Below are 21,314 nucleotides of genomic sequence, written 5' to 3' on the forward strand. Positions count from 1 at the left end.
ATGTGGCAGGGAAAACATTGTTGTTTACTAGAAATTCACTCTTTTATCTGAAGATTGGAGACTACATAAGACTTTGACAGATGGCAGGAAACCCTCATGAACTGGATAGAAGCCGGTAAATAGATGGCCGTAAAACAGTGACTTTTGATTCGTGACGAGTTCTTTCTTACATACCGCGTGACCTATCTTTTTTATTGCTTAAATCAATTCGGCTTGGAATGCTCTTCGAGAAAAGGTATGGTTATGAGGGTCTCTATGCGCAAAAGTTTGACTTTATTTTTCGTTAAAGTTATTGCTTTTACATTGAATTTGTGTAGGAAATCTTTTACTATATTGTAACCTAAACTAGCTTTAGGTAAAAAATGTAAAATCATCTGCAAGTGCAAAATATGACTGGGAAAGCTGATTTTTGGTCATTTCTTAGCAAAAGAGAAGAAAATTAGTGCATTAAATGCATGAATTCAGATTATTTGACCTGGAATAGTTGTTTTTCAAGTTGACCCCCCACCCTTGTATAGCCGAATAAGGGCTAAATTGCTTTCCGACTTAAATTCAAAGGCATTTTGGTTGACCGTGTAGCGTTATTGTGCTTCATGCAGTCAGAATTCAACGCCAAGGACTCCGCAATCCAGTAACGCAACAATAGCTTGTGCGTAAAGCATGAACATTCAAACACAGCCCCATTTCACCTACATGGAATGGCGGACATTTTTACAGTTTTGACAGTGCAACAGATGCTTAACTGAGCCAGCTTTCATATTTAGTACAATCATGCATATAACAAGCTTTATCATCTCATATTATTCATATAAATACACTTAAAATACATAATTGCATGTTTTTTTCTTCCTTTTATATCTATTTCTATTGGGTATTTTGACTTTTTCAGGTAGAGGAATGTCTGCGACTAAGCCGAGGGCCACTGGATAAGGGTTGTTGATGGTAAAACAGGTAATAATACTAATTTATTATCAAGTACACAGGCAAATAAGCATATTTATGATGCCTAAGGTGTGAAATACTGTACTAATCAGTTTTGTGGTACTCAAACTCTTGCCGTCGTGCAATTCCCATGCAGTTTGTATTGATTATTCCGCGTCCTGACACGTAAAGCTCGTGCTCTGTTGGCAGCAGAAGTTGGCACTCAACATGTTTATCCTTGTTCCTGAGCATGTATGCAGCACAGCTGAGTTGATTTGCTACTTGTTACCCTACAATTAGCTTGTGTTTGGTACTGTTTTCTCACAATATGCTTACAGTCATGGTTCCGGCTTGAGAAGATGTCGCGTCCGACTTAAACATAGGATTGTTGTAGCGAGTGTCCCCTTCATCGTTTACATTAGAGGGATCTTTTTGACAAAATTTTGCACTTTCAGCAACCGGTTTTGTTTTTATTTGGTAAATGCTTCTCTCTTTCAGTGATTTAAGGGCAGTATTGACTTTATTCGCTTGTCTTTGCATACAGAGGTGACATGGATCAATGATGTTTGTTGTGTTGAGAATTCTGCGGGAAGCTGTGTCCCCAAAAGAAGTACTAGAAACCCCTTTCAGGAAGCCTGCATTGATCTGAGCTGCCTTTCTGCCCCTGTTACTGCATGGAACCTCATTTCTAAGCTTAAAATGCTTGCCGACATATATGTATCTTGCTCATTTTAACCTTTCCGTCCATTCTATACCCCCAAAATGAGCATTTTTTCTTTCGCTTGGTTATGAATCCCCATTTTTTACCCAGATTGCCACCATAAAAATAGTCAATAGTACTTATTTTGTGCCCAAAATATGAAATTTTGTATTCTCTTGAACCTCTAAATGAGAGCTGGCAATGCATATTGACCATCTGCTGCAGTTTAAAGGCACCCATGACATTATATGCTAGGATATATCATTGGCCTCTGGCAAATAAATGGGCTCCGAGCGACAAGGCGCGTTTCAAGATTTCACACTTTTATTGGTGCTAAACAACAAGTTATTGGAAGCTTATTGATTTCTTCTCTTCAAAGTATCTTTGATCTCTCATTTGTACTAATTTGTTAATTGTCTTGGATGAAATTGGATTTTCTTTGCTTTGAAATTGACATTTTTGGGGTGATTTAAAAAAAAACACACAAAAAAGACATTATCAAAATTGCTTAGAGTGAAAATATTTAACAAATTCATTCTTTCACCACCCCGCATAAGCCCCACGTGCATGTCCATTTGGTTTGTTTTGGTATTTTGTTGCAGATATTGAACTTAACACATTTAAATCTTAAAGGGACATTTAAGCTTTAACAGGCCTAAAATCGCCTTCTTTGGACCGAAAACACCCGCGTGTGAAAATATGAAAAAAAATGGCCAAATGGACAGATAATCCAGCCAAACTTATTATATGTGTGCACTATGAATAGGAAGATAAGAATATGTAAGAAAAACACATTTTAATCAGAAGATATTTTTCCTTTAGGTTACAATATACTAAATCTTTTTGGAGTGCAATGCTATACTCTCTAAAAACATGAACATCATTTATTTGAAGACACGGTTCTCTGTAGGGTCACTTGCCATGACTTTATTTGAGTATATTTCTGTGTGCATGTGGCAGGGAAAATATTGTTGTTTACTAGAAATTCACTCTTTTATCTGAAGATTGGAGACTACATAAGACTTTGACAGATGGCAGGAAACCCTCATGAACTGGATAGAAGCCGGTAAATAGATGGCCGTAAAACAGTGACTTTTGATTCGTGACGAGTTCTTTCTTACATACCGCGTGACCTATCTTTTTTATTGCTTAAATCAATTCGGCTTGGAATGCTCTTCGAGAAAAGGTATGGTTATGAGGGTCTCTATGCGCAAAAGTTTGACTTTATTTTTCGTTAAAGTCATTGCTTGTACATTGAATTTGTGTAGGAAATCTTTTACTATATTGTAACCTCAATCAATAACAGATTCATTTCAAAGACAAACGGTCGAATGCAACCTGAGAGTAAAGCGCGCGATAGCCCGAAAAGGGTGAGGAGAAATAAAACAAATTCGTTTGATGCACTCCACATGTAAACGACTTTTTTTACGACAACAATATTTACTTGAATAAAATAACCCCACAGTCATTCGAAATGCAGCAATATCGTTACCCATTAGGTAAAAGTTTAACACAAACACATAAATGACTGAATGGCCGTGAGGTTTTACAAAAATAAATATCATTTCTTGCGACTTCTTGGCATATGCTGGACAGGACTAATAATGCACAAAAAACAAAAAGGATAAGAAAAAAAAAGAAACATAATGGGAATAAGACAGTTGGATAATATAGGTTTATTAAAATATGTTATTACGTTATTAGCTGAAAACTAGCATAAATAACGATCTATGGCTTTGTAATCCTAGTTTACAATAATACAATTGGCATGATATTTGAAACAAAATAATGGAAGAGAGTATTTTTTAAGCGAATATATAAACAATAAAGTCAATTATGAACCCTGAGAAGTGTCGTTTGACATAAAGACAGAAAAACAACAGTAGCACAAGCATAACATCAATATCTGCAGTAAATAGTGGTCAGAATATCTCATTTGCGTTTACAGTATAAGACTTAAACCATAGCTAGACTAATCCCCAGTTACAAAGGCTAATATCTGTTACTTACACCTATGTGAAATAAATATCGGAAAATTGACAGACGATCATGATAACTATGTGTGAATAACAATAATAATGCAAAGAACCCGAGTACATGGATTATTACGTGATAACAAAGGACAACAACAATGTATTCACTATAATCCGAGAGTCCGATAATCATTATTCGTACTCAGTATAAGTGATTGGATGCATTGCAATTTGTTAAAACTGATAAATGCGACACGTAGTTCACATGATGAATACATATAATTAGAAATCACCTGGTTAATCCCTAGTAGATGACAGGTTTCTCTTATACTACATAATTTTACTTCAGACACCCAATGACTTTGGTTAAGCTACTTAGCAAAAAATGTATTCACTGAAATCCGAAAATTACTATTGTAAATCAGTAAAGTTCGTTTATAATAGATGCATTTTAATAAAAACTGTTCATCACGGCCACGATGTTCGCATGGTAAATAAAAACAACTACAAATCACGTGTGTACTGACAATGAGAGTATGAAACATAGGCTTAATCCTATTAACATGTTCTATACATTGACTAGATTTCGAAATTGTGATAAGATGTAATTACTTATTTTATAGCCCTTTATAGTGGTGTTAGTAACATAATGCGTAAAGGTACACACTATTTTAGTAGAGTTCCACATTTGAGTTCGGGAGGGGATAACACACGTACATTACGAAAACGAGTAAAGAAATAAACAACCAAACACGCGAATAACAAAGACAAGTACACGTGCATTAGAAAAGATGATTATGTTGCATGATTTTCATAGACATCAAAGCACTACATCAGTTTGACCAACAGCAACAACAAAAATGCCTCCGTAGAAAATGTTTTAATTGTATTCATTTAATTATAACTTCGGGTCGGTGCACTGGTCTCGTTAAATTGCTGAAGATATAAGGCAGCATCCTCAAATTTTATCATACGAATATCATGAAAACAATTTAACAACGTTATTTTTTTTTAAGAAGTAGTTTTACCCAACTAAAGAAGTAATGGTACCAATATTGATGTTGAGGACGTGCTGTGATAGCATTTTACAACTGAACCATGCCGCAATGACCATGACGCCCGTAAAGTTAACAACGATTAATATATAAGATTCTTGATACCTTGGTCTATGACTTTCGTTTCGAATACAAATGGTCGAATAATGCAGCCTGAGAATACAGCACGCGAGGGGCCGAGAAAGAGGGAAAAACAATAATACAAATTTACGTTCTTCACAAGACGTGTAAAATAATATTTTACGGCATGTTGTAATATGTAAGATAGCATTAGCAACGAGCTATAGATTGATTTCCAATCAACGAAACAACAAGTATTCACACACACTTTTTAATACAAAAGTTTACATTGATATGCCTTAATAATTAGTTAAATATTGAGAGTGGGATATGTTATCAAGTATGTTACCTCTTCTTACATTTCTTTAAATATTTTAATGATTTAATTATTAAACTTTTGCTGCAATACTAATATAATTGAAACCAAAATAACATTTTATTTTTTATTTCAGCTTGACAAAGACTTCATCGGAGAAGACTTCATAGTGGAAGACCTCGTTTTGGACTGGACCCTTCCCAAAACCCTCTAAATTTTCAATTTGTTATGCAAAATATCAAAACAAAACAAGTAAGTAGAACACCAATATTTTTTACTCTTATATATATATATATATATATATATATATATATATATATATATATATATATATATATATATATATATATATATATTAGCCACGCTCTGGGAACGTGGCTTAATCTATTTGCGTAAAGTATAGTCCCTTATGAGCCTGTGTAGTCCGTACCGGCTAATCAGGGACGACACATTTTGTCTATACAGGAGATTATATCCTCCCCACACCTGGGACGACCTATAACGCACATACACAATTTGGTAAAATAACTATATTCAAAATATTTGTCATAAATAAAAAAGAATGTACGCATTGTGTTTGAACAAGCGACAGAACGCTCTGCACTCAGAAACAGTATAAAATATTGATTCATTAACGGAGAATCATCATTCGAAATTAGTAAAATAATAATGTATTTGTAACGTTTTTCCCGGATAATTTGGAAAAAAACGTCGACTATAAATATACCGGTTATGTTTCCCTTCACTATTTGAAAGGGTGCGTGATGCAGTGGTTGCGCGAGCCAGAGAACCTGGGTACGAAACCCGGGGACGGCAATATTGTTTATTTATTTATTGTTCAATAAGTTGCAAATAATATAAATCTATATTTTTTTTAAACATATGTAATGACATTTTAATATTTTTTGAACATCTGTGAATAAGTCCCTTTAATTATGGTTCCAACACATATTTTGTTTTATAGTTAAATTGTTAGTTTTTAGTTCTATTTAAATGCGAATAAAAGCATATATACATTCATAACCTCTTTCAAGGATGTAAACGAGTGGCTGCATGCAGCTCTCATTGTGAATGTTTCTTGTTGAAATGGTGTGATAATCTGTAGATGAGACAAAACTAAATAAAGTGAAATAATAAAGTGTTTTAAGACCAATGCAGCATAACACAACAATAATTTTTATATTTCTGTTAAAGTTTGAACAAAGGCGTCTAAGTTGTATTGCTTGTACTTGTTAGTATATACTTCACTGACCAATACATAAAAATGTGACGATTCATCTAGCCTTAAAGCATACTTATTCTCCTGTATGTCCTTATAATTACGTTTAGTATCACAAATCTTTTTTTTAAGCGTTATGTGGGGATGCATGTAAACATGGTAATGTTCAATAAAGTACATGACTTAACATATTAAGCTATAAACGTATGCAGTTGTCTCGACATGGATGCCCACACACTTAAACTTTATACAAAAGTTAACAATGGAGGTTGTTCATACTTCAGCGCGTGATTTTAAGTAGTTGTTACGGAGAAATATCTTCCGGATTTGCGTTATTGAGACTATAATGTTAATTGATAAATCGGGTTAGAAATGAGCATATACATAATTAAAACGTTATACACATGGTTAAAGACAGGAACGTACGTTATTGACGTTGATTAATACATTAAGACATGTATGCTATTTGTGCAAAGATGTTTAAATAAAATATGCAAATTTGTTGTTATTAGTTAGTAAAATAGTTATGATAAAATAAGAAATTGCTTTATATATGTATATTTTAATGACATAATAACAACTGTTGTAACTGTTATCATATCAAACAGCAATGAAACAATTTTTTAAGCAATATTAGACACATCTATGCATACACACATGTCAAAACATTTTGCACAATCATAAATAACGACAGTTTAGTGATGTTTTGCTAAAATTCATCATGTGCAAAAATATATTATTTCTGCAAGCATTACTATAAATTTCAAAAATAAATATAATAAACGTTTGTGTTAATGGAATGTTCATGGGCGATAATATCCTGAAATCAAATGGTACAGAGGTTAAGTTTTATGTATGACTTTATAATTCACAAACATACATTTTTCTGAGATATTGAAGAGATCATTTTAAGAAGGTGTTCCTTGAAGTGATAATATATTGAATAAATAAAAATCCAGATAACAGTGCTTTATAGGAAATGAACTTATGTTGATCATGTCGCTACTTCCGGTTTCATGCCATCCTTCTCAATGTCTGATTTATCTCTAACGTCTTTGGCTCAACACTTGTGACATCACCGTTGGCTGTGAAATCATCACTAGAGGCGCTTATTTCATCCATGACGTTGGCTTCATCGGGAACCTGATTCAAATTCGTCTCCTTAAAATTCAACGGAAATAAAAACTAAACTTCAATCATCCGCATCCAAAATAATTTTTGAAAACCGACCATGGGAATATATAGAAGTGTGCCATCTACACATAGTTTAGTTCTATAGCTCGTTGCTAATGCTATTTGTCTACCATTTTGTCGATTTTTCATTTAATCTTATATTTGATTAAATAAAATTTTCATAAATGTTGTAACTGAAAAACAAGTATTTACATGGGCAGGCGAAACAGGACACACCTAGGACACGTCACAACGCGGTAATTATTTTCGAGGAAATAACAAAAAACTGAAGTTAAAGCGGGCAATCAAGTCGCCCACACAATGTTTGCGAGCAAACAAATCGTTTAACTTTTTAAGCTGATCCTGACACTAAGTAATTCTACCAATGAATGTTCGTCTTAGTGAACCTTCAGTTTATCTCTGCACGTAAAATAGAAGTCCGCACTGTGGACAAGGATACACGTTGTCATCACTATGCGACTGCGACTGCATCTTTTGGGTTATCTCTGGAAATATAAGCAAGATGTGTCATGAGTAAACGTTTAACCTATTTATTTTATATCGATTACGTCGAATTAATTTCTGCTTACTAAGAAAATATTGATCATTGTTCTTGGATAGAACGAGTGCAGCGTACCTTTTGAGAATATCATAAGAAAGAAACAATGGTGGAGATGGAACCACAGACCCCCTGCTCGCTATTCAGTCAACGCATCCGCTGCACCTAGACGAAAACAAACTACTGCAATTCTAGTTTTAGACACAGAGATACAAAGCTGTTGTCAAATGATCAATACAGTAGAAATTGTGAGTGATCAGTGACAATACAGTAAAGACACATTAAACTGTTCAACTACCTTAAGGATAATTAAATGAAGGTGTATTATTTTATTGTATATTATTTATTTCAAAAAAAACATGCTAAAAATTTTATCACACATCAAGTTTATCAGTACATTGTACCCAATTCAACTACTTTGAAACTAGAACTTTATCTTTTTAACGTCCATTTAGTAAGACGGGTTCCACACCACTACACACTTGCAAATCGTACTTTACACACAGGACATTCGTACTGGTAACCGTGGCATTTCGCCGCCATGTGGACAGACAAGCCGACAACTGTCGAAAAACAAACGATTGTATTTGGAACATACGTGATTCCCTCCTGTAACGCAAATGTAATGGATTGAAATCCATCAAAACAGGTTTGTGATATTTGTAAAACCTAAGGGAGCAGGTAGGGAAGATACCTTACCCCCAATACCTAACTAGGTACAACAACACTTTTCCACGTTGAAATAGATCGAGTAACGAAAAGAAGTATTGGTAAATCTGTCTTGATATTTGACAGAATGACTAATTACATCCGTGACACAGGATGTGATGTAACATCATACTCGTGGCACACAGGATGTGACGACATGTTATACCCGTGACACACAGGATGTGACGTCACATCACACCCGTGACACACATAATGTGATGTCACATCTCATCCCTGACACAGGATGTGAAGTCACATCACAACCGTTACACACAAGATAAATTATGGTCTTTTGGTCTCCTAAATTGTTTTTAAAATTCACACATTTTTCACAACTTAAGTAAATTTAAGAACAATTAAATGCGCCATTTCGGCAATGAAAAGGGTGTAATCAGATAAAATTATAACGAAATACACCCGTGTAGTAAACATAAGCCATTTGACGGAATTCGTGAACGCCAATATATATATATATATATATATAGGTTTGGTAGAATTTATTTTTTGTTTTAAGTATTACATTATGAAAAGATGTATCATTTCCTTTTACATTCTGAAAGTTGTTTATAAGTTTAGGTTCATAATAAAAAATAAATTACCTATATTTGAAAAAAAAATAACAACGGTAAAATTAGTGAACCACGTGGTTAGGCTATCATCACTTGGTTGGTTATGATGGCGGGGATTTGATCCAGCTATGTTTGTTCCCGTCAAATCTCTACGCGGAGGTTGGATCGTTCAAAATGTGCACTGGTCCACGTTTTAGGGATTAATTAAAGAAAAAGTATAATATTAATCGCATCATCATCTGTGCAAACAATTAAGATAAAGAAAACACTACAACTGCAAATCGAGTGATAATAGTCATTTCAATGTCATATAATAAAGCCAGAACGATGCAGAAACTAAAGAAATATGTTCACTGTGGGCATCAAGACAGGCCACCTAGAAGTCAATATGCTATCTGGAAGCTAACGGCACATGCTCCTGGAGATTAAAATTGCAAACTGACAGTGCACATAGTACAAGTCGCTTTTTTATGACAGACAATCATCGTTTTGAAAAGTAAGCTTCAAATAAAACAGAGTCTACGGAATTCTAGGTCTGTTAATGTAAACAATACTTGTTATTGCATACTGTTTTATGCATAACTTAAGCTTAATCAAGTGTGCAGTATAAAATTTCAATGCAAATATAATATTTTCAATTGTAAGGAATCGTGGAAAAAAATAGTTTAAGTTAAAAATAAACAAAATAAAGAACATTCTCAGTAACAACTATTTTTATAATGGTATTTTACGAGGTTTAAGAGTTTTGCAATATGTTTAATAGATGATAATATGTGTGAGTTTATATTAATTTTTTTTGCTGTTCACATGCCAACCGGGCTACTGTAATGGAATTACTAATTTTTAATGAAAACTACAGCAATATTAAATGTACATAAGTATGCTCGAAGTTACGTTTTTATATGAATATATAAATTGTTAACAACTAGCTTATCAGGTTCATAAGTATGTTTGTTACAAATCTTAATGGTCATTTATGCAATATAACCATGTTATTTTGACGTCAGTACCTAAATGACTACTGAGTTTGCATAAATGTGTGCTTTATTTTACTAACATGAGCGACCAATTTCATTGTCGGTATCATACACTTAATTCTTCTTGATTCTTGGAAAAGCGAATAAGCTAAAAGCATATGTGTTGTTTAGGATGCAAAAGTTGTCACCCTTTTAAATAACACAATTTTACACATTTTTTCTCGGCCTAACGTTGCATTTTGCTATTTACGTTGTTTGTTTTTACAAACTTGAACAAACTTAAACAATCGGTTGTGTGCACCTGTTAAAAGTCCGGGCAGTGGCAATTTCCACAAATTATGATTTAAAAACACTGCCGCGTTATTTTTGGCTGCATATAACTATATCGTATAGTAAGTGTACATAGAACATAGTTAATAATTTCCCAGGTTCCATGGTCCTGGTTCCATATTAAAAACCATAGTTAATACTTTAAACACGAGCAGCCAATGTTAGTTTTCTTATTGTTTGACTGTTCTGGTTTCAGACTAGTATTGTCAAAAATACATTTCATTATCAACAATACATTCCATTGCGTACTGATACTTTATTGTTAGAACGATTAGAACAACAAACATGTAAAAGGAGTAGAAATTAAATTTCTTGAAGCTAATATTGCATTCTGTATTTCTCGATTATATGTCATGTCACGTAGTATAAAGATGACGTCATGTTCTCTTTTTAAATAATTCTATTTTAAGCTCAATAAACCCACCATGTCAAAGATTTCATGGATGTTTTTTATTCCTCTCAGTAGGCTGTGCAGTAAGTTTCTAACTAGTAAATTAGCTTTCAAATAAAATGTTCGGAAGACCACCGTGGTTTTCCAAGTACGGCACAATTGCGTGATTATATGACCGTCATATTTATGACTCCAAAATTCATTTCAATATAAAACAGGTCATTTTGTCGTGACTCCGCCACTCGATCGTGAAAATTCGTCTGTCATTTGTATGTTTAAACATTTTATAACGTAAAGTAGTTACATCAACTGTTTATTAAAACAAAACAGTGAGTGTGTCTATGTGAAGTACGATAAACATCTAACACTCTTCTCAGGACGAATTTGATTGTTCTTTCTCCAGTAGCAATTTTGATTACGATATAAGGGAATTATTTCCATTCGCAGCAGTTTCATCGGCAATGGGCATATGTGGTTCTAAATTACCTACGCCTGCAAAAGAACTACATGTGTGTTATTAAAAGTATGTATGCGTTCCTGTAAACATATTCTTCCCAATGCTTTGATAATGATACTCATATCCAAAATTGATTTCTTAATTTAATTTTGATTAAATACAATCCATTACCATATCAGTATATATAACTTTTATTGAGCTTAGGCGAACTCAATAGGCAAATTAGTTTTCATCAAATAATAATATTGGACGAATTCTTATCTATGTTAGCTAATTAAAAACATTGTAACAATAATATGTAAACGAAATTTAGCACTTACTACCGACTTTTGTTTTCTTCATCTTATGCTTCGCTGCTATAATAACCATGGCGGCCATCAGGCCTATCTCTGCCAGTGACCCTATGACGATTCCTGTAATTACTCCTGCATTCAACTCATCTGAGAGGTCGTGAGAATCAGCATGCAATGAATTGGAGAGGTCTGGGCTATAAAACAGCGGTGTGTTAGTGTATCTTCGCAAATAATGTGTTGTAGTATGCGTGTTTCTTTGGGGAAGGGATTATTAGAATATGTTAAAGATTTCCTAATAGCAATTAAGCTTACGTGAACTGTTACCAACAAAAGTTATGGTATAGCCATCACCAGAAGAAGGATAGCTTATTTTCTTTCATTAACTACATGCGATGATTAACGAGTTCGACTCAGTTCAATACACATAGATAAATACTACACATCGACAATCATGTTGTATGTGGTAACAAAACTAGCATCGTTCTTGAACAAGCTCTTATACAAAGACTTACCAACAGTTTTGGCCATAGCAGCAGGTATTCGTACAGCAAGTGTAACCATTACGACAGCAACCATCGTTGTCACAACATGTCATTCCGTTCGGACGGTATGTGTCTCTGGCGGGATCAATGTCGTCATGACAACGAACACTATAAATTTCATACTCTGAACGGATGCTACCCACTGAAATGCAGCACATTGTCACGATGGACTTTCGACAACATTTAAAAAGCAAGCTATTCACATGATTAAGAACATTAAAGTACTTGTAAAGTTCATGTGAAGTTCAAATCACTGTGAATGAACTTCGATTCAATGTGCAACAGTCATAGTAACAATCTTTTTTTTTTAACTCATGACATAGTTAACAAAATCCTAACAAAAACAGAAAAATCTATATATTCTTAAATTAATACTCGTATACAAGATATTACAATATCAAAAATACAAGCAAATTAATAAAATATGTTTTTTTACAATATTTGTCAACAAAAGTAAAAAGCATTAATATGTAGATGTGTTTTGCAATGGACCACATGGTCTTATTAATATACTATAGTGAGTACATTTATATGCATTCAACCCACCAATAAGCAAACTTTTTTAAAGTGTAAACTGTTCAAACCGAAGATAAAGAAGATGCATGAGCACAATCACCAACATTCCATTTTGAGGAATCAAACTAATGAATTCACTTACATGGTTACTCGTTATGCTTATTATACCTTGGAAGAGGTATCCGACAGTTGTAAGGCCAAAGTGTATGTGTTATTGGTTTCAGGGGAAAACAAAATCTGTGTGAATAAAGAGATTCCATTGATTCAACGAATTTTTCTTAATGTTAGATAAATTTGGTTTTTAAATAACTATATATGCTACTTTACAGCTACTGCACAGACCATTAATTTTAAAAGTCATTAAGTTGCGTCTAAAATTATAAATGAAGCATTTTATCTCGAGACATACAATGTTAGACTTTTCAGATTGGTTTTTACCAACTGATCACAATATAAAGGTTTTTAAATCAAAACTGAAATTGTTTTCAATATTTTAAATATTTGTCAGACGAAAGAAATCGCGATACAGCTACACTGTTTGATCAGTTAATCATATTCAACATAATCTTGTAAAAAGGGTCTTCTTGTTTTGAAAATTAGCGAAGTTAAAAAATTAATTGCAGACAGCATATTTAAAAAATAATTTAACTTTAACTAATGTTTGATATACCAAAACTTCTCGTTCTGCTTCATACATGTATATGTTTTTCTTTCTAATGCAAGTATATTGAAAAAAGAATGCAATTTGAGAAAACTATGGTCATGTGATATACCATGTTTATAAATGTTTATAGCGGAAACGAAACTATTTTATTGCATATTATATTTTAAATCTGACCATATTATGCTTTACAAAATTGGATCCAATAGGACAGGGATGACAAAATTAATGTGCTTAAGAAATAACGTGTATTTGTCAAAAAATGCCTATAAGTTCAAGTTACAATCAGAAATACAAGTGTAAATTTTTGTAGAACCAAAGTGCATGATTTAGCCTGTTCACTGAAAAGTTGATAGTTACATTACAAACTTTAACCAAATTTGTTCATATAAATATCCCGCTAAGCTTAATATATATTAACTATCTGAGTGTAAAAGGAATGTGCTTACGTTTAAAAATTACTTGAAATTCCATTAAGATTCCGTACGTGTGTTCAATTGTTGTAACAACCATAGTACGCAGATTTTCAAATGCACACTTTTACTTGTGTAATAAATTTATACAAGCAAATATGTTGCTGAACAAGATATCAAACGATAATCATATTACTTTAACGTTAATAATTACTCAGTTTAGTGACATTTAAAATATTGATTTCCAATTCTGTTGTTCTATTTTTTTTCATGTGAGGTGTTTGAAAATTACATTGTTTTGCACATCAAGATATAAAACTAATTCTGATAAAGATTAAAACATATATGAGAATATGACATAGTTGTACGATAACTCTTATTATGTGGTATTTTATTGGACATAGTAAATATATATGTGGTAATGGCGTTGTTCTATTTGTAATAAAATGAATTGGTTTTGTTAAATTACATCTTTTAAACCTCGAAGAAACGAAAATATTTTAAGGAATAGATTTGCAGTTGTTAATCAAAGGTCAGGTTCCTCTTTATAATTGCCCGATGTTTCCATTTTCTAATCATGACCTGTTGTTTAAAACTGATAAAACCCCACAATTGCTTCATCCATGCCTTGGTTTACATGTAGCTACAGACCAATTGTTGAGATATCTGTTTCGATTATTACGACATTTATTAACCTCGAGGACCATCTTGAGAAATTCAATTGATGATGAAGTTGATCAGTTGATTTAAGATGAACAATGGTAAAAGATACCGACGATAATCTAGCACTTCATGTAATCCTCTAAAATGTCTATTTGTGTTAAAGGGACTCGTTCACAACCTTTCGTATTTTTGGAAAATGATCAATTAATTCATTTTATAACACAACTGTTATATAAAGAATAGGTTAAAATGATATAATTGACAATTTTTTTTTTAGATCTTCTGGTATTTGGCTAAACTACCGATTAAGATGCATGCATTTAAGTTACAAATGAATGACTTGCTTTAATTGTTTATTGGTTAACCTTCCGAAATATCAAACTTTTACGCACTGTTCTTATAAAATATTGATTGCAATTGGGTGGAGGGTATTGTTTAACATTTGTTTTACGTTGTTTTTAAAACTGATGGGATTACATTTAACTAACATATCTTTAAAAAAATAAGCTTGTCCCACTTGGGTTATTTAACATAATCAATATGTTCTTTCAGTTTCATTTATAGTTTTCAACAGGCTCAACATTAACATAAGTGATATATTTATCAGTGCGTTTAAGATATCTATTCAATACCTTTTCAAAAATAAACAGGCAAGCAGTGCACATCGATTTATATTTTACGCTTGAAGAACCGGAATCGATGATGATATTAAAGGTAGACAGGCAGGATTTAATGTTCCATTATTTAAATAGTCTAATGATTTATCCATGTATGGTTAAAATATATCGAAATTGATGAAAAAACGTTGAAGATTGAGAGTCAATACCAGTCATACTGAAAGCTGTTTAGCAAACATGATTATAAGATCGTTTATTCTTACAATTAAATAATCACGCCGGGTATGCGGATACTTTGATAACAGATGGCACTTCGATACCATAAAACAACAAAAGCCACGTGCGAGAGTTGAGTTCTTCAGCTTTTATGCATTTATGTTCTGTTCATTTGGTTTTCAAACACGTAGCATTGTTTGGTCGATTAATGGTATAGTATTTCGGAGCAAGAAAGTCGTGAAAAAAACAGTGGATTATAAAAAAGAGATAAAATTTCATCGATAATCGTCATGAATTCGATAATCAGTACTTATTTCAACAAAATAAAAATACTTGGAAATAAATCAAGAACTTGCCAACTAATCGAAATTCAAGATCAATATGTCCATAAATGTTACAACATGTTAAATTTTAGTTGAATAACGTATTTGAGGAAATTCAAATGTTTTAAGAGTCGGATGCCAAATTTGTATGGACACTTCTTTTACCGGTCATCTCAAAGACAATGACACTTCGATTCCAGATAACTCGACACTTTTTACCAGATAAAACACACTCTATTTAGTGAATCAGAAATGCAGATTTCGCTGTTGAATACTGCTATAGTAAGCAGGCATTATATAAAAAAATGTATGTAATGACGTAAATTAAAAACGAATTACCGAAACATGTTCTTATCCCTTTGGAATATGATAATAAAAGGGAAGTGTAAAACTCAATATTAAGAGAGTTGTCCAATCTCTTTTAAACTTTGTTGCTGCGCATTAGTATCGTCTTCATGATGCTATTCTAATAAGCACCAATGACAGAGGATTTTATAAGGTTAAAAAGCCGCTTTAAGACCCTTTGATCCCCTTATCCAGAGTCCTGCTATAAGTTCAATTGAACACAGTCGTGTTGATCGAAATGATCCGTTGTATTTTCAATTCTCTTAATCTCAATTTACCACTTAAAAACAAGTTTATTATTTAGACGATTATTTTCGGTCGTCACTTGAAATATATTACTGCAGAAATAAGCATTTGAATCTTATTTAAAATTTGCTCTTATAATATTAATTATATAAATTGTATGTAATTACGTTATGCATAGATACCCAATGTGTTGGGCTTGACAATGCAAATTGATTCGTACTTCAAAATGTTTGGCAAGAATAGCCATAATAAACATAAATGCATTTCAGGTAGAAGATAAAACTCGGTTATCAGAATGCCCAATTTGTTGAAAGTCTCTGTTTTCCGAAGTGCCCTATATCGGGAATCAAAGTATCCAAAACTTCATGAATACAACCTATTAGAAAATGCTCTATCTTCGTTTATAGTTCATTGAATACTATCAAAATTTCAGTATTTCAAGCACAGTGATTACTCTACATGCAGTTTCATTTTGTTGAAAATGTTTTATGTTCATCCAGTTTATGCTGTTTTCCAACCTAATTTTCTATTTATGGGGGGAAAAATCTAACATCCTTCCGTGATGTTTTTCTTTGCAATAGAAAAGGATACACCATTTATAAACTCAACAATGCGCCTTGTCTAAAAAAACTAATCTATATGGTATAATTTTTTTTTAAACTGATGAACTCACCTCTCGCGCGTGGCTTTTGTTGTTATCTGGCATCGAAGTGCCATCTGTTATCAAAGTTTCCCCATACCCAGCGTGATCATATGCATTAGTTTTCATAGGTGCAAGTGCGTTCGATATCGTGAGTTTAACATTTGACCGCGTGTTTTTCTTCGTATGAAAATGAATGATGTGTAATGTCCTTGAAATAAACGTTTGATTGAGTGACTCGATTGTGCATTTTTCCATCGTCCCGAAATATTTAATCAGACACAGCTTCTAAATACAAATCATCTTTGACATAACAAGTGGTTGTTGTTTTTTCTTGCCACGGATTTATGTAAATATTGCTCGAGTTTAATTATTAACAATGTATACATCAATAAGTAAATTTGTATGACATTCGCTATCAAAAATATAATGTATTTAATTTAAATACGTTGTCAGCTAAAGATTATAATTTAGTTTGTGTATAAGCAGTTTTGACATCTTTAATATCCCACCCTTAAAGTGAAAATGGAATGTTCCATTAGAGCATCTTAGTAACAAAACAAACAACACCAACGCGAATTGATGCAATTGAAACGAACCAAGTATACGTTTCAATTGGGAGTGAAAACTTCATTGGACACATTTGTAAAGCCAAATACTGTTCATAAAAATGCTTATTTTAACATTTCACTGGTGCATGTTAAGGTAGACACTGAGTATGATGTGTTGTATTGATTACTGTAAAAATAGAGAAACAAAATAAATATAATGTTTTAAATAAAGTATTGCAGCTATTTGTCTTAGAATTAACTGAAATTTAGAAGAACAAAACTACGTAAATGTTCAACTTGTGAATTTTAGACAACCAATCGTGTTAAATCGAAGGATATAAAGGTATGTGACACTGTTTGCTTACATCTAACAACTGTAAATTAACAGACTCACATTGACCGACGAAAGATCGTCAAGACATTAATGAATGCTCATAATAATAACATAACACATTTTTCACGGATGAACGTACATTATCAAGTCTGGTCTTGGATTGAAAAGAAATTCACGGTTTAACATAAAATGAAACCATTCAAAAAAATTAAATGACACCAGTCAAATTAATATCTTATTTTAGAGAGTGCTTTCCAAAGGCAATCATTCCAAACACAGCCGCGTCAGAAAAAAAAGAAGTAGTCAAAAGTAGGTCATGGGTGTTGGCGCTGGCGAAGGTCAAGGTCGCGGTCGCGGAGGGCTGTGCCCCGGCATACTCTGGGGGATACTTTGGTTCCTGATCCTTTGGTTCATTGGCTGGCCCGTGGCGTTCTTCGTCGCTTGGTGGTACGTGTTCCTGCTGCCTTTCTCCGCCTGCTGCGGCTGCATGAAGACCGTGTGCGAATTCCTGCTTAAGGTCGTCCAGCTTCCATTGACTTGCGCGGAGAATATGATCGCCATGAAGCCGCTCTGCGCAGGCTAGACGCTCTGTGGGGGATAGACGATATGCGGATGTTAGACGCTCTGCGGAGGTTAAACGTTCTGCGGAGCTAAGACGCTCTGTGAAGGTTAGACGCTCTGTGGAGGTTAGACTTCCAATGAAGGAATACCTAGACTGACAATTGCCTTCACTATTGAACAGACATGCATTGCAACAAGCAAGTTATTTGAATAAATACTAGGGCTATATGTGTATTTTTATTTGTTTATTACAATAAAAATTTTGATATAAATGCGATTCATGTATTTTGTTTTCGATACCTAAATTTAATAAACTGAGCGAAATTACTTTTCGACTGACTTTCATGAAAATGTTTCCAGCAATATACGGTTATTCACATCCAGCATGCTAATTCATGGATAAATATTACCCTCGTCATGGAGAAATTAGTTGAGAAGTTTGAGTTTCGCTGGCTCCATATTGCATAATACCCATTTTGCATGACTCTGGTGCTATATTATTATAATCAGAACTTCATTTATATTCAAACGTCTTAAAACAGTGTATCGTTATATAGTCAACGAGTTCTTCTATTGTCAGTTTATATACGAATATATCTATATAAATGGTTAGTTTCGAATAATGTATTTCAAAATAGTGCAGTCGTTTTTTTTTATAATAAACATTAGTTGTTATGTTTGTTCTCGCCGAAAATAAGAATGTGGTATACATTTTATATCAACTTTAACGTTTATATACTGTTATAAAACTAGCACAATTTATAGACTATTTTGTGTTGACTGTCAATACAATGTATATGCGCCGTGCTCTGTGAAAAAGAGGTTTAATGCATGTGCGTAAAGTGTCGTCACAGATTAGCCTGTGCAGTCCGCTTAACTGCATTTTTGTTAAGAAGAGACTTTCATTAAGCAGAAAATATCATAAAAGCGTAAAGTGTCGTCCCTGATTAGCCTGTGCGGACTGAACAGGCTAATATGGGACGACACTTTGCGCAAATGCATTAAAACCCCTTTTCACAGAGCACGGCCCATATAATGTATTTTGATAGTGCTCTTCGTATGGGTCTTACGGACGTCTTCGCGTTTCTTCAAAAGATGTAAACAATTTTTTCTTCAAATGTTTCCGTTCACCTATGCCGAAGAAATATATTTTAAAGTGAAATTAATGACCTCGTGCTGTGTACATTATCTAAATATACTGAATACATAACAATAGTTAATAATGCTGCACAGTCCTAAACTTATAGTAAGTGGTTCGTTTCATTGATATGTCAACCCATTTATGAATCGAACTGGCTGTTTGTATCGATAACATACGTTCAGCTGAGATTCTTTCGAAAACGTTTTCGATTAGACGTGCGTCCGAAACGATTATCTAGGTATATGCCATACATATCGTTCGTTTGTCAAGATTAAATGTTATCCGTTACAATACGCTACGAATGTAGTTGCGCTATTTTTAAGCCATTTATGCCAAGTGGACTCTCCCATCCTTCTAAATTGGATCAATATATTTCCAAAATTAGGGATGTCTAGTATATGTATTTCTATATTTAGAATATTTTTACAGAAAGTCCTTTAAGCAAACAGCGCAGACCCGGATTAGACGCCGCATCGTGCGGCGTCTCATCTGGGTCTACTCTGTTTGCCAAGGCCTTTTTCTAGACGCTAGACATAAATGGGTTAAGGAAGCGACGACTCAAATGCTGAAGAGAACAGAACAAAAAAATATCATTATTTTGTTTCACAGGTCAATAAGGTCATATCATATTTAAAATTATTTTACAAAACAAAAATTCGAAAATAACAACAATAAAGTTATATTTTGAGGACATGATTATATTAATATTTCCAATTGCATACAGTTCGTGAAATTGCACTTTTGCATCACTCTAGTGTTAAAATAAAAACCTCGGTTTCGGTTTTGTAAGACAAAAATTCCCTCAGTAAATAATCAAGCATTAGCTCTGATGTACGGACGATGTTAAATACTAATACAGTCCAACCTGCCCGAGCGACCGCCTGTTAATAGCGACCAACAGTCAATAACGACCACACCGATTTCCTCCCGAACGATTTCACTATATATTGAACCTGCGAATAAAGCCCACCTGTGAACAAAGACCAACGACCACCCTTTTACATTCCCAAATCTCTATTTTGATATCTTAAAACGACCACTGCAATCATAAAAATCAACGATTTCGCAACTTTCAAAAAACAAAATGACCGCCAGGACGCTGCGTAGTCACGTGATACACATCTTACTAGTGGACTCGTCGGTCGCTATGGAGATATTGGCAAGTGACAGTTTATTGCACTCGATAGCAGTTGTTTGTTTATTTAACTTCATTGCTAATTGGTAGTCGCCTGCTTCTTTTATGCATTTGACAGTTTGTCAAAAGTGTAAAAAGTTGCCTTTGTATTTAAGTGACTCGCGATTAATGTACTAATTGCCGAAAATATCAAAGACAAATTTGGGGCTTTCATAAACTCATTAAGGATATTAACGGTTTCATATCATTTACGATGCCTATTAAAGACAAACATTTTGATAGTCATTCTCTTCTTAAATGTCTCCGTAATAAGACGTTCATAGATTATAGAAAAGTTAATTGTCAGTTCAAGTTAACCATCATGGCTTCCAAGCGTAAGTTCTTGACGTTGGAAGAACGCGTTAAGGTCATTAGTTTGTTAGATAAAGAACACAGTTGTAGACGAGTGGCTAGTGATCTTGGTGTAGGAAAAACTCAAATTCAGAGCATTTTAAAGCGTAAACATGAGATTATGGACGAATTCGAGGAGAACGTAAACTGTGAAAGTAAACGACCTAAGCGTGAGTCGGAATTCGCGTCAGTGAATGACTTAGCGCATAAGTGTTTTGTTGACGGATGTATTCAGTCTTATATAAATATCAGATGTCATTTATTGCCCATTATTGTCAACTTTACTGGTTGTGTAGTAATGATTCATATATGTCATGTA

The 21,314-nt window shown here is 33.5% G+C and overlaps 1 protein-coding gene and 1 long non-coding RNA gene across 2 annotated transcripts in view; one reads left to right on the forward strand and one right to left on the reverse strand.

The window, feature by feature from the left end:
• LOC127845594 (uncharacterized) overlaps window positions 1–21,314 on the reverse strand; it is a 317,330-nt gene that overhangs the window by 247,458 nt on the left and 48,558 nt on the right. The window lies entirely within an intron of this gene.
• On the forward strand, window positions 52–2,791 carry LOC127845603 (uncharacterized). Its single transcript, XR_008033278.1, has 3 exons — window positions 52–115; window positions 890–951; window positions 2,626–2,791. It is a non-coding gene; the product is annotated as an uncharacterized LOC127845603 (long non-coding RNA).

This window comes from Dreissena polymorpha, chromosome 9, assembly GCF_020536995.1.
Source record: "Dreissena polymorpha isolate Duluth1 chromosome 9, UMN_Dpol_1.0, whole genome shotgun sequence".
NCBI classification, from domain to species: domain Eukaryota; kingdom Metazoa; phylum Mollusca; class Bivalvia; order Myida; family Dreissenidae; genus Dreissena; species Dreissena polymorpha.